Below are 11695 nucleotides of genomic sequence, written 5' to 3' on the forward strand. Positions count from 1 at the left end.
CAGGCATTCTAGGCTGAGGAAGCAGCATATTGGAAGCCCAAGAGGAGAGCGAATAGGGCCAGGATGCTGGAGGGGCGGGAGTCTAGCGTGGCTAAAATGCAAGGGAATACGACGGGTCTCACAGGTGACAGCCACTCTGGCTGAAAGCAAAGGACTGAAGGAAAGGAATCTGAGGAGGAAGAGACAGGGTCACCCGAAGGCTCTTTCAGGAACCCAAAGAAAGGACATTGCAGCCAGGCCAGAGCAGGGGCAGCCGGACCAGTGGATGATGGAAGTAACTCGGAGGCACAACTCACGGGGCCAGAGATTTAGACAGTGGTCATGAGGGAGGGAAGAGTGGCTCCAGAGAAAGTCTAGGATTGGGGTTGGCAGGGAGAGGGAGGCTTAACTGCAGAGTTGAGGTAGCACTCATTATTCGGGGGACCAATGGGAAAGCAGCGGGCACTGGATCAATAGTTCATATAATTAAATCCCATTGGTTTCTATAGGATTGTTCTATAACTAAACAAATTTTGTTATCTAGTCCCTGTAGCGTTTAAGCACAAAAATATATCCAGACATAAAAAGAAAAATAACGTCACATTTAAAATAGCAATAACAGGTACTGGCCAGATATTTTCCTATGATTGTGATCAGTGCTCAAATTTTGGATCCATCACAATTGGAAAATAATGTATTTCATTAGACAATGCATTAAGATTTTACATAAAATCCATGAAAATGTGACATTAAAAACAATATGCTGGGGTACCCAGGTGGCTCAATGGGTTGAGTGTCTGACTCTTGATTTCAGCTCAGGTCATGATCCCAGGATCACGGGATCAGTCCCTGCGTGCCTGGAAAAATGGAGTTGCAATTTACATAAATGAGAAGGGCATCTGGGTGGCTCAGTCGGTTGAGCACCCGGCTCTTTATTTCAGTTCAGGTCACGATCCCAGGATGGTAGTATCAAGCCCCACGCTGGGCTCTGCAGTGCATGGAACTGCTTAAGATATTCTCTCTCTCTCTCTCTCTCTCTCTCTCTCTCTCTCTCTCTCTTTCTCTCGTACAGTTAAAAATATTTATAGATATAGACAGAGATAGAGATAAAGATAGATACAGATATGCTTACTGATAGAAACAGAAAAGCAGACGGAAATATGGTTAATCCAACAGCTGAAGATGAACTAGAGTGATAACATATTAGAGGGGAGATGTGCAGTGTATTTAGTTCACTATGAAATCACACCAATGGCATTCTATTTTACATTTCTAATGTAACAGTATGATACTTTTCTCTCCTTTCAGACACCATTACTATATCTTTTCACAGACTGTTAAAGTAGGGAAAGTAGAGTGGGAAAATAAGTATTTCAGTTTCTAATATCTAAAATATATTGTGTCTCAATCTGTTGGATAGACATTTTAAGGTCCCCACTAACCAGTTTCCTTCTCACTTACCCATGCCTACATTTTCATTCAATGCATAATACTTGGTATGAATAAATTAGTTAAAAACTATAATGAACTAGGTGAAACAGCATAGGACTAGGCCCACAGCACTAGGTCCACAGCATAGGAAAAGTCCTATGCTAAATGTACATAATAACCTCTCTTCCCCACCTCCCCCATCCCAACAATATTTTCATTCTGAAAGCACATTTGGTGTGAACAGATGTACATGTGTTTCTGTGTGTCTCTGTGTGTTAGGGCAAAGATCAGAGTAAGATATGAGGCCAGAGGGGAGAAAAAGGAGAAATTGTAGAATATCTAGAACTTGGTACAGAAAAATCCCCAAGAACAACCATTCATCTTGGAGATTTTCATCCCTTTCACCAAAGAACAGTGACTCATACACAGTTATGTGGAAATCAATGGCAAAGTTAATTAAAAACTAGATCTTACATTTCTTCCTCTGGCAATTTCTTGATGCTAATAGACACGGATCGTCCAGGTGAGATATTCAGCAAGAGAGAGAGGGAAGTCAGTATTGATTGAAAGATAGTGTTTATGGTTAAGATTTATTCTTTTCAAGTTTCAAATCTGGGCCCTTCTTGCCTTTAGTACAGAGAAAAGGGAAGCAACAATTCATTGCTTGTGTTGACCTCGTGGGATTGTTGACACATCTAGGAGCCCTGAATTTTCAATTCTTAGCCTAGAAGAAGCTGGAAAGAGAGAGGGAGAGAAATCAGGAGGAAGCAGGTAAAAGAAAACTAGATGAAGATCAAATATCTGTGACCAGCATTTTTGTTCTCTGTCTCAGCAGTTCCTACTTTAACTCTTTCCCTGGCCCAAAAAGACTTAACCAAGAAGTTCCTGGGATTGTTGTTTCAAAGGAAGAATAACGTAAGAGTGACTGTTCTAGGAGAGGTATTTCTAGCAGCTACCCATACAGTGTGATTTTTAAAGAAACATAAAGTCTACCCATCCCAAAAGATATGGTCCAGCACATTCTCTCCAACATCAGAGGGGCTCATGTGTTTAGTAACAAACTGAAGCATTGTCTAAAAGAGACCCAAGTTACAATCCACTTGCCCCAGGCATTTATTTGTTGACTCCTTCATCTTGGAACAAGAAGAAAAAACAGGTATTCACTGATCAAGGATGTCCAGAGGAGTGTCATGGGCCTACAGGGCTAGGACAAGCAAGCCATTCCACCGAAAGTGATGGAGTGCTTGGAGAAGAAGCTTGTTGGGCTGGGGAAGAGGTCATAAAAAGTGAGGCTGGGACTTCGAAGGCACACTCAGGTCTCAGTTTCATTCAGTCTAGTCCTATATATAAAGGGAAAATTTTTCCAGTTACGTTTCTTAAAAAATGGCTGTGTAGAAGGAAAAAGTGGGACGAAACAGAAACAGTAAATCCACCAGAGTAGAGACATATATGCTGTATTTACAAGTAGTAACTCAAAGTGCCATAAGCCTTGGGAGTGAAATAAATGACTAACATTAAACCATACTGACATGTTGACACTTAGAAATCCTGAAACGTGTGGGCTGACTTTGCAGATGAGGCTTTGCGTAGTATGAATCCTCATACTATGTCACAGGTACACCAGAGAGGTTGCTTATAAGCTTTGCCCACAAGATAACCAATTAGAGAAGTTACTTTGTTTTGACACAGCTTAGTCAATTAAGTGAGACTCCAAAATGGATTTGAAGGAATATTTTGTCTGGTTTGTTTATTCAAAGTTTGTTTATTCATTTTGAGAGAGACAGAGCACAAGCGGGGGAGGGGCAGAGAAAGTGGAAGAATCTCAAGCAGGCTCCACACTGTCAACGCAGAGCCCATACAGGGCTTGAACTCATGAACAGTGAGATCATGGCCTGAGCAGAAATCAAGAGTCAGTAGCTCAACCAATTGAGCCACCCAGGCACCCCTGGTTTTTTTATTTAATTCATATCCTTTTTTCTTTCCTTTTCTCCATCATTTCCCATCCCTTTTTCTTCATTGGTAGAATGCCCAGATGTTTGCTCTGAACAATTCTTCATTAAGCTCGAAATTGTGAAGTCTTATAGGTTAACTAGCCCTTTCCCTCACGAAAGAATCCCAACATGGACAATATGTCATAGGATATTTTGCTCACTAGTCCTTAGACTTCCTCTTCTTGGAAGCCACAGAGTTTTGCTAACAAAGTTGAAAATTCTACTGATGGTAATAGAGAACCCTCATCTAAATGGAAGGCAAAGGACCCCCTATCCACCATCAAAGTAATCCAGGATAATCTGGAAGGAGTCCAATTGACTTTGATATTTCATTCGGATATTATGAGAATGATTAGATGATAGATACATAGATGATAGATAGATAGATAGATAGATAGATAGATAGGGGATAGATGATCAATAGATAGATAGATAGATAGATAATAGAGGATGGATGGATGGATAGATGGATGGATGGATAGATAGATAGATAACAGATAGGTAGATCCCATTGTCTTAGTCTGGTCTGGGCTGTGCTCATGCTCTTAGTATATATCAAAGCCATGCCATCAGGTGTTACAAATCATTATTTAACAAGGATATGCTAAATCTGGTTGCACTGTATATACTTTATAACATTTGTAATAGTTATAGCAAGTCGAAAGTCAATACCATTTTTTACAGAGCTAAAAACTGAGGTTAAGAGAGGTTAAATAGCTTGCCCAAGGTCACTTAACTATAAAATGGCAAATGATGCAACCTAACCCCAGCCATATCATCACAACCACACTCTGTTCCCTCCCAACTCTTCAAGATGAAGTGCTATTGGCCAACCTCAGGCCTCACTCCAAGCATACCTGATCTCACAGTTGGCACTCTGTATTGTTTCCATTTCAGAAAAGGAAAACTGTAAGAAAAGAGCGTATCTCCCTGAAGTCAGACTGCCTGTTGGTTGAGGAACCAAGATTCTAACTTCAATCTATCAGAGTCCAGAGACACTCAACCACAGCACTAAATGAACTTATGTATTTAATACTTTTGTTTCATTTATATTAAAACAAATATTTGTTTTGTACTCAAACACATTCTTGACTCAATTTTTAAAGAGCATCATAGGGCAATTGGTCATCTCCCACTATCATTTCATAGAATAATTACACAGGTAGTTATTAATATCTCCAAGAAGCAATATCTAAGGATACCAGTGCCTTGCCATGGCACTTAAATAATAAAAAGTCATTTCTAAACTTTAATAGTTAAACTCTCCACCAAATCTGCAGACTAGTTGTATTACTGATTTGAAATAACTCTCTGAACATTTTTTGTTCCTCAGGCAAGCCAAATCACAATTAAAACATGTGAATGGCACGACGTGATAGTTCCTGTGAACATCTAAAGCTTCACCATGTTCTGGCAATCTCACAAAATACCATTAGACTGTAAACTCTCAGTTGATTATAAAATTCTAGAAGGTGAATCAGAATATTTCTTTTCAACATCAATCACTCTATACAAGCTGTTTAGCATCTTACATATAGTGGGTAATGAACAGACTTGCTGAGTAATTAATGACAACCTTTGGAATATATGCCATGTAGACACCTGACACAAATTTAAAATAAGATATAGTCCTTGCCTTTGAGAATATTAGAATTGAATAGGTCAGATTTCAAGGGTGAAATTTTGTTGGCTCATTTGCTTTTTAGAGACAATAACTGTGAATGCCATTGAGTTTTCTAGGATTTATATTCCCAACTACCCACAAGGAACATATGTTGGCAAATTCTTCAGCAAGAGACCAAGAAGTATAACAATTTCAGGAAACGCCCGCACACACACACACACACACACACAAGATAAAGATTTTCAAGTAACCAACATCACAGAGAATTTTAAATGTGTTGATAATGTCTTCAGTACTTGTAGATCTGTCATTAAGCTATTTCCAAAATATCTCTGAAGAGGCAGGCTGCTTTTCCTTGTCTTCATGATAAATTCTGTACCTAGAGCAGCAAATTAAAATGAGACCATTTTTAATAAAACCATGCCAAGATTTAAAAGTAATTTAGTGGCATTAAGCATAATAAACCAAATTATAGTGATGAAAGAAACATTTTCATTAAAGCTTTAAAAAAAAAATGACACTCAAAACTCTAATGTAGGGATGGAATTGAGTCTACATTGTCTCAAGGGAACCAAGATAACAAATGACAGCTAGAATTTTAAGCTCATCATAACAAATGTATAATTAGTTTTGACCTTTTTACAACATCCCAACAAATATAATGATTCATAAGCATGCATATTGCAAATGAAATTAATTGCGAGGGTATCTTTCACTGAAATGTTTAATGATCTCATCATAGATTTCCTGGATGATTTCCTTCTGACTTCCTCCAAAAAATGATGCTATTAGATAAGCCACACACCAGGTTAATTTCATCAAACCAAAACCAACCAACATCTACAACTTGTGCCTGTCTCATGTTTTCCCATTTGTATGGAAACTTTTTCTTTCCTCCTGTCTCCCCACTTCCATCTCTAACTGTCCAAACTTCACTTAAAGACTCAGGTCAAATGCCACATATGCATGAAACTTTCCCTGATTTCTTCCCATCTCTCTCCTGTGACCTTTATCTGTCCTTGAGCAGTTTGACCTTAACATTATTTGGTCGATGCTGGTATCTTGTGTAGCACTTTATTGCATGCCTAAATCAGCCTCTTCATCACCACTCCCAAAGACTGGCTCACATGATGCAGGATGCTACACATATTAAATGCGCAAATGAATCCAACCAAAGCCATTAAATTGCTCCCCCAAACTATAAAACTTTACTCATCTCTTTCATTCTTAAGCTTTCCTGGAGAGAACGTGGATTCATATTTTTCCTCCTTACCTCCCTCTTCATGTTTTCTAAATTTTATTTTGCCCCCAAATATGTAACAAAATATTGCAAGTTCCCAGAAACTCATGGAATACATCAGATCATTCAAGCAATGATCCATGTTGAAGAGATTCTTCTTGGATGGAAATGTTTGCATTTGTCTTGGCAATCCTCAGAAGTCATTTGTGAAAATAAAAAATACAAGTATAACCTAGACCCTTTAAAAATATGTAACATGTTAGCAAAGATGACTAGACACCCACAAAATACATTTACTCAAAAATCGGGGCGCCTGGGTGGCGGAGTCGGTTAAGCATCCGACTTCAGCCAGGTCACGATCTCGCGGTCCGTGAGTTCGAGCCCCGCGTCGGGCTCTGGGCTGATGGCCCGGAGCCTGGAGCCTGTTTCCGATTCTGTGTCTCCCTCTCTCTCTGCCCCTCCCCCGTTCATGCTCTGTCTCTCTCTGTCCCAAAAATAAATTAAAAATGTTGAAAAAAAAATTTAAAAAAAAAATTAATTTAAGACTAATAGATGAAAGGGAAGGAGAGAAGGGAAGGAGGGACAGAAGAAAGGAAGGAGGGTGAGAGGGAGGGAGGGAAGGAAGGAAGGAAGGAAAGAAGGGCAGGAGGGAGGGAGGGAAAGAAGGAAAGAAGGGAAGGAGGGAGGGAGGGAAAGAAGGAAAGAAGGGAGGGAGGGAGGGAGGGAGGGAGGAAGGAAGGAAGGAAGGAAAGAGGGAGGGAGGGAAGGAACAAAGGAAGGAAAGAAGGGAGGGAGGGAAGGGTGAGAGGGAGGGAGGGAGGGAAGGAACAAAGGAAGGAAAGAAGGGAGGGAGGGAGGGAAGGAAGAAAGAAAGGAAAGAGGGAAGGAGGAAAAGGTGAGAGGGAGGGAGGGAGGGAGGGAGGGAGGGAGGAAGGAAGGAAGGAAGGAAGGAAGGAAGGAGGGAGGGAGGGAGGGAAGGGTGAGTTCCTGAGTTCAGTTAAAAGGCAGCTTCACATTTATAAAATTATGGACTGGGATATGAAGACGGATGGTTTTACTCCTCCACTGAGGAAGGCAGAGAGAGGGGCTTATGCTGTAATCTAAAAGAGGTAGGTCATGAGTCGGAAACTCCTGATAGCAGTGATAAAAGGCTAGTATCAATTATCAAAGGACATAAATGCTGGCTCTCTGAAAGGATTACAAGGGTTCTAATTTGTTTGAGATGTTTTAGAGCCTGTGCTTCTTTAAGGCAGAAAGATGGGCTATACGATCTACCAGACACCCAGCTAGTTATATTGCTCTATATGGCATTAAATGCTATTTAAAATTTATCAAAAGTGATCTTTCCTTTTACCTGTGAATTAGCACCTAGAGCTGAAAGCTGAGAACAAAGAAGCATCAAGTAGTTCACTTTCTAACCAATGCCACAAAACCTGTGGCCAGGTATGCTTTTCAGGTCCCTTTAGTTATCACTCTAGTCATGCCCTTGCTGCCCCTACCTACTTCCCAATCTATGAAAGCAGAGGTCTACAAGGGACAAAGTGTGAGAGACATTTCAGATTATCCATCTTGGAAAGTGGTACCTTTTCCTTATGAGGGAGAGATGTGGTCCCCTCCGCCATCATCAATCACATGAAGGGGGCACCACAGAAGGGCTGTTAAGTTTTCAGGTGGAATTTTTGTCTTTACTTCTCCCAACAGGATTGATTCTTTCTGGTTGACTGGATCCCTCCAATTTTTTTTCAAGTGCCCAAGATGAATATTAAAGCTGAGTTTTATTCTTTGACATACTCCTTTGTCTTTGGATAAATCATAAAATTTTCTTATCTGAGGATCATGGCAAGAACCCCCTGGCACAGCCATCTGGGGCAAAGAAGGCAGTTTCATGAGGGCCTATTTCCAAAGTAGTGAGCAGAGATAAGGATAGCAATAATGGGGAGATGTTACCAGCACCAAGTCTTAAGGAGTAAGGGAAAGGACCAATTACCAGAATTTGCAGAGTCCTCTAAAAGAAGGCCCATCCAAGGGCTGTGGCCTTGAGGGGAGAAATGCATTCACTTCAAACCTGAGATCCAGATAGGATAAAGCCAGCAGGACTATGAATGTAACTCTTTTTCAAGACTGATCTTTTGGTCATGCCTCATATTGGTTAAAGTCAGCCAGAATCCATCTTTAACCTAATGGTCAGAACAGTCCAGTGATTCTGATCAAAAGGTCACTCTCCTAGAGACAAATTGAAAAATGCATGTGGTGGTACAGAGACTACTCAGCACACTATTTTTCTTCTATGTTAGCATTTATGTAGATCAGTAAGTAATAAGTACCATTCAAATCTAGAATATTATCATTAGACATTTCAAAGTGAAATCTAATATACCTCCTGAAATCTGATTTAACTTATATGGAAGATCTGATGTTACAAGTTGTTTCAGGGAGTGAGAAAAAGAGTGGAATAAAGTCAACATAAGGAAACAACTATGTACAAGGCTCAGGATTTGGAGTTTAGGGAGACCTGGGGTGAGTATCTTCTCAACTGTTTACTATGTGTGTGAATCTGAGTAACTTTACTTCTCCCTGGACCCCAGTTTCCTCATTCCAGCAGTGAGACTGTTAACAGTGCCTGACACAAAGTTTTATTTTATTTTATTTTATTTTATTTTATTTTATTTTATTTATGCATGCCTGAAGTTAAGGTGAAGAAAACAAAACTCCACTAGAGAATCTCTGTCTGGTTTCTAAACAAAATCATAGAGAAATACAATGGGCAGCCATGAGGTTTCATATGCAGCTCACAGTTAAACTGCCATATTCAGTGGCCAAGGGACCCACACTCCACAGTTATAAAGTGGTGGCAAGCTCACACAGATACTCCTCGTGCTCATTGCCATCTGTAAATTGCAACATTCGTTTCTGAGGCACATCAAAGCCAAATAGGCTATAACCCGGCACCAAAGAACAGGAAGGTTTTGTGGGGCACCTGGCTGGCTCAGTCAGTACAGCATGCGACTTCTGATCCTGGGATCATGAGTTTGTGCCCCACGTTGGGTGTAGAGATTACAAAGAACAAGAAAGTTTTATCCTAAGTTTGTAGTATCCCCCAAAACTCCAAAATATACCAGTTTGTGGGACATGACTGGGCCTTTCAGCAAGTGTCACTCAAGGTCCCAGCATGAAACAGAATTAATAAAAGACCTTTTATTGAAGGGACTGTTTACAGAGGTAAAGGCAAGAATGAAGAAAACTGATAAGGGCTGGCATTATCATCCTGAAGCCAGAAGGGGGAGTGAAAGTGAATTATGTTACCAGAACCCAATCAGGGCATTAGTCATAGGAGAGAAACCACCTAATAGAAGCTATGGCTGCAGGGGTTTTATGGACTATTATGCAACAGAACCTTCTGTTGGATAGACCCAACTAGAAGCCATATGGAGCTAGAGTGAGTGGTAAAATCTGAGAGAGGTCAGCCTCCTTCTAGTACACGGAGGTTGGCAGAGAAGTGTACAGAACACTTTTATAGGGATGATGCAGAATAACCATCACAGCACATGCTCAGTGAAATCAAATTAAAACTAAGACAGGGTGCAAAATTATCCATAAGAAAAGATGGAGGCCATATCCAGAGAAATATTTCTCATTCTTGACAGAACACAAAGAAATGACACCATCATGTTAATAGAGCTGGTTGAAGCCCATGGCCAAACAACAAAAAGGACTTCATAATACTCTGCCTCTTTAACAGATATTTCAGAATATTCTGGGCCTCGTTTCAATGCCCATTCCAAATCCCCAGCTCACTCCAGGCCTCACCAGATGGTCCAAGTCTCTTTTATTCCCTACTAAAGTACTTGAGAGATATATGACTTGAAGTTCAGCCTAAACCTCTCTAGCCACTTGGCTCAATAACTAGGATTTCTCACTGCTTACATCATGCAGTAGACACAAAAGTGATACCCACAGGATGTAATGATGCATGGTGATTACAGTCAATAGTACCATAGGGTATATGTGAAAGTTGCCAAGAGAGTAAATTTTAAAAGTTCTCGTCATGAGGAAAAAAAATATAACTTTGTATGGTGGCAAATGGTCACCAGACATTGTGATCAACACTTTGCAGTGATACAAATATCAAATCATGGTGTTGTGTGCCTGAAACTATTATAATGTCAATTATACCTCAGTTAAAACAATATTTAGAACAATATTTAGAGACAGTATATCTGGATTTGGGTCCTAGTTTCAAAACCTACTCCGACATGTCTAATGTCTTGGATATATCACTCATTAAACTAATCTTCAGGTTATTCTTCTATAAAATAGAGAAAAATATTTCTATCTTATCTCCAGGAAATTTAGGATCAAATAAGAGAATACATGTGAAATTATAAAGTACTACCACAGTATAAAATGTGATTATTTCTCTGTGCCTTTCTTGGTCATTTATAATTCTTGACTTTGAGTTTTATAAATATTAGATTGCATAGGCAACACTCATAAAGTCCAATAAAAAATAACCTTATTTAAAAAAAAAAATAAGGAATACCCACAGCTTCTGCAGGGTTTCAGTGAACAGCCTCTTCCCTGCAGTGTTCATTGATGCAGAGAGTGTTAGGGTCTGGCAGTGTTTCCCTATTTAGTAGACCTGCTGTCTGAATATAGTTCTGGAAAAGCATCTCATGCTGCAGCTACTTGAGCTCCATGTTAGGAGAGCTTCTATCTGGATACAGTGTTGAAGTGCTTGTTTCTCTTCCTGCTTCACTATATTTTCCAAAATTTTGGATATTCCAGGATGAAAAAAGTAATAATAATTTTTTAACTGAACCCTAGGGTTCTTAAAAGTTTCTACATGGCAAAAATTCTTTATGTAGGTGCCTAAAAAGAAAAACGGAAGTTTGTGTAGAGAGGGAAATGGAAGATAAAATGCAGACTGGGATGAACTAAGGCTCCTTTTTGTAAGGCCTGATTTTCAATATGAGCCCTGCATCCAGCACCAATAACACTTGCTTTATCTTTGAAGTTAATAATACATCACGAACAAGCTAGGTTTATCCCAGGAATGCAAGGAGTTCTCAAATATAAAATAAATCAATACAACCTACCACATTAGTCAACTAGTGAAAAAAAGATATATGATTATCTCAAGCAATGCAAGATAAAAGCATCAAGTAAGATTCTATTTCTATTATGGTATTTTTTAAGAGTCCCTTATATGAGACAAATAGAAGGAAACTGTTTAATAAAGATTAAATATCAAAACTAAAGGCATCAAACATGCTTAAAGAGAATCTTTAGGTCTATTTACTGTAAGAATAAGAACAAAACAAAGATATGTACTAATAGAAGTACTATTTAATCTAGTCTAGAGAGCAAAAATTATACATACAGAGATTATGAAAAGAGATAAAATGTTATTTGTAAATGTAGTAATCACCT

Source organism: Panthera uncia, chromosome C2 (genome assembly GCF_023721935.1).
Source record: "Panthera uncia isolate 11264 chromosome C2, Puncia_PCG_1.0, whole genome shotgun sequence".
Taxonomy (NCBI): domain Eukaryota; kingdom Metazoa; phylum Chordata; class Mammalia; order Carnivora; family Felidae; genus Panthera; species Panthera uncia.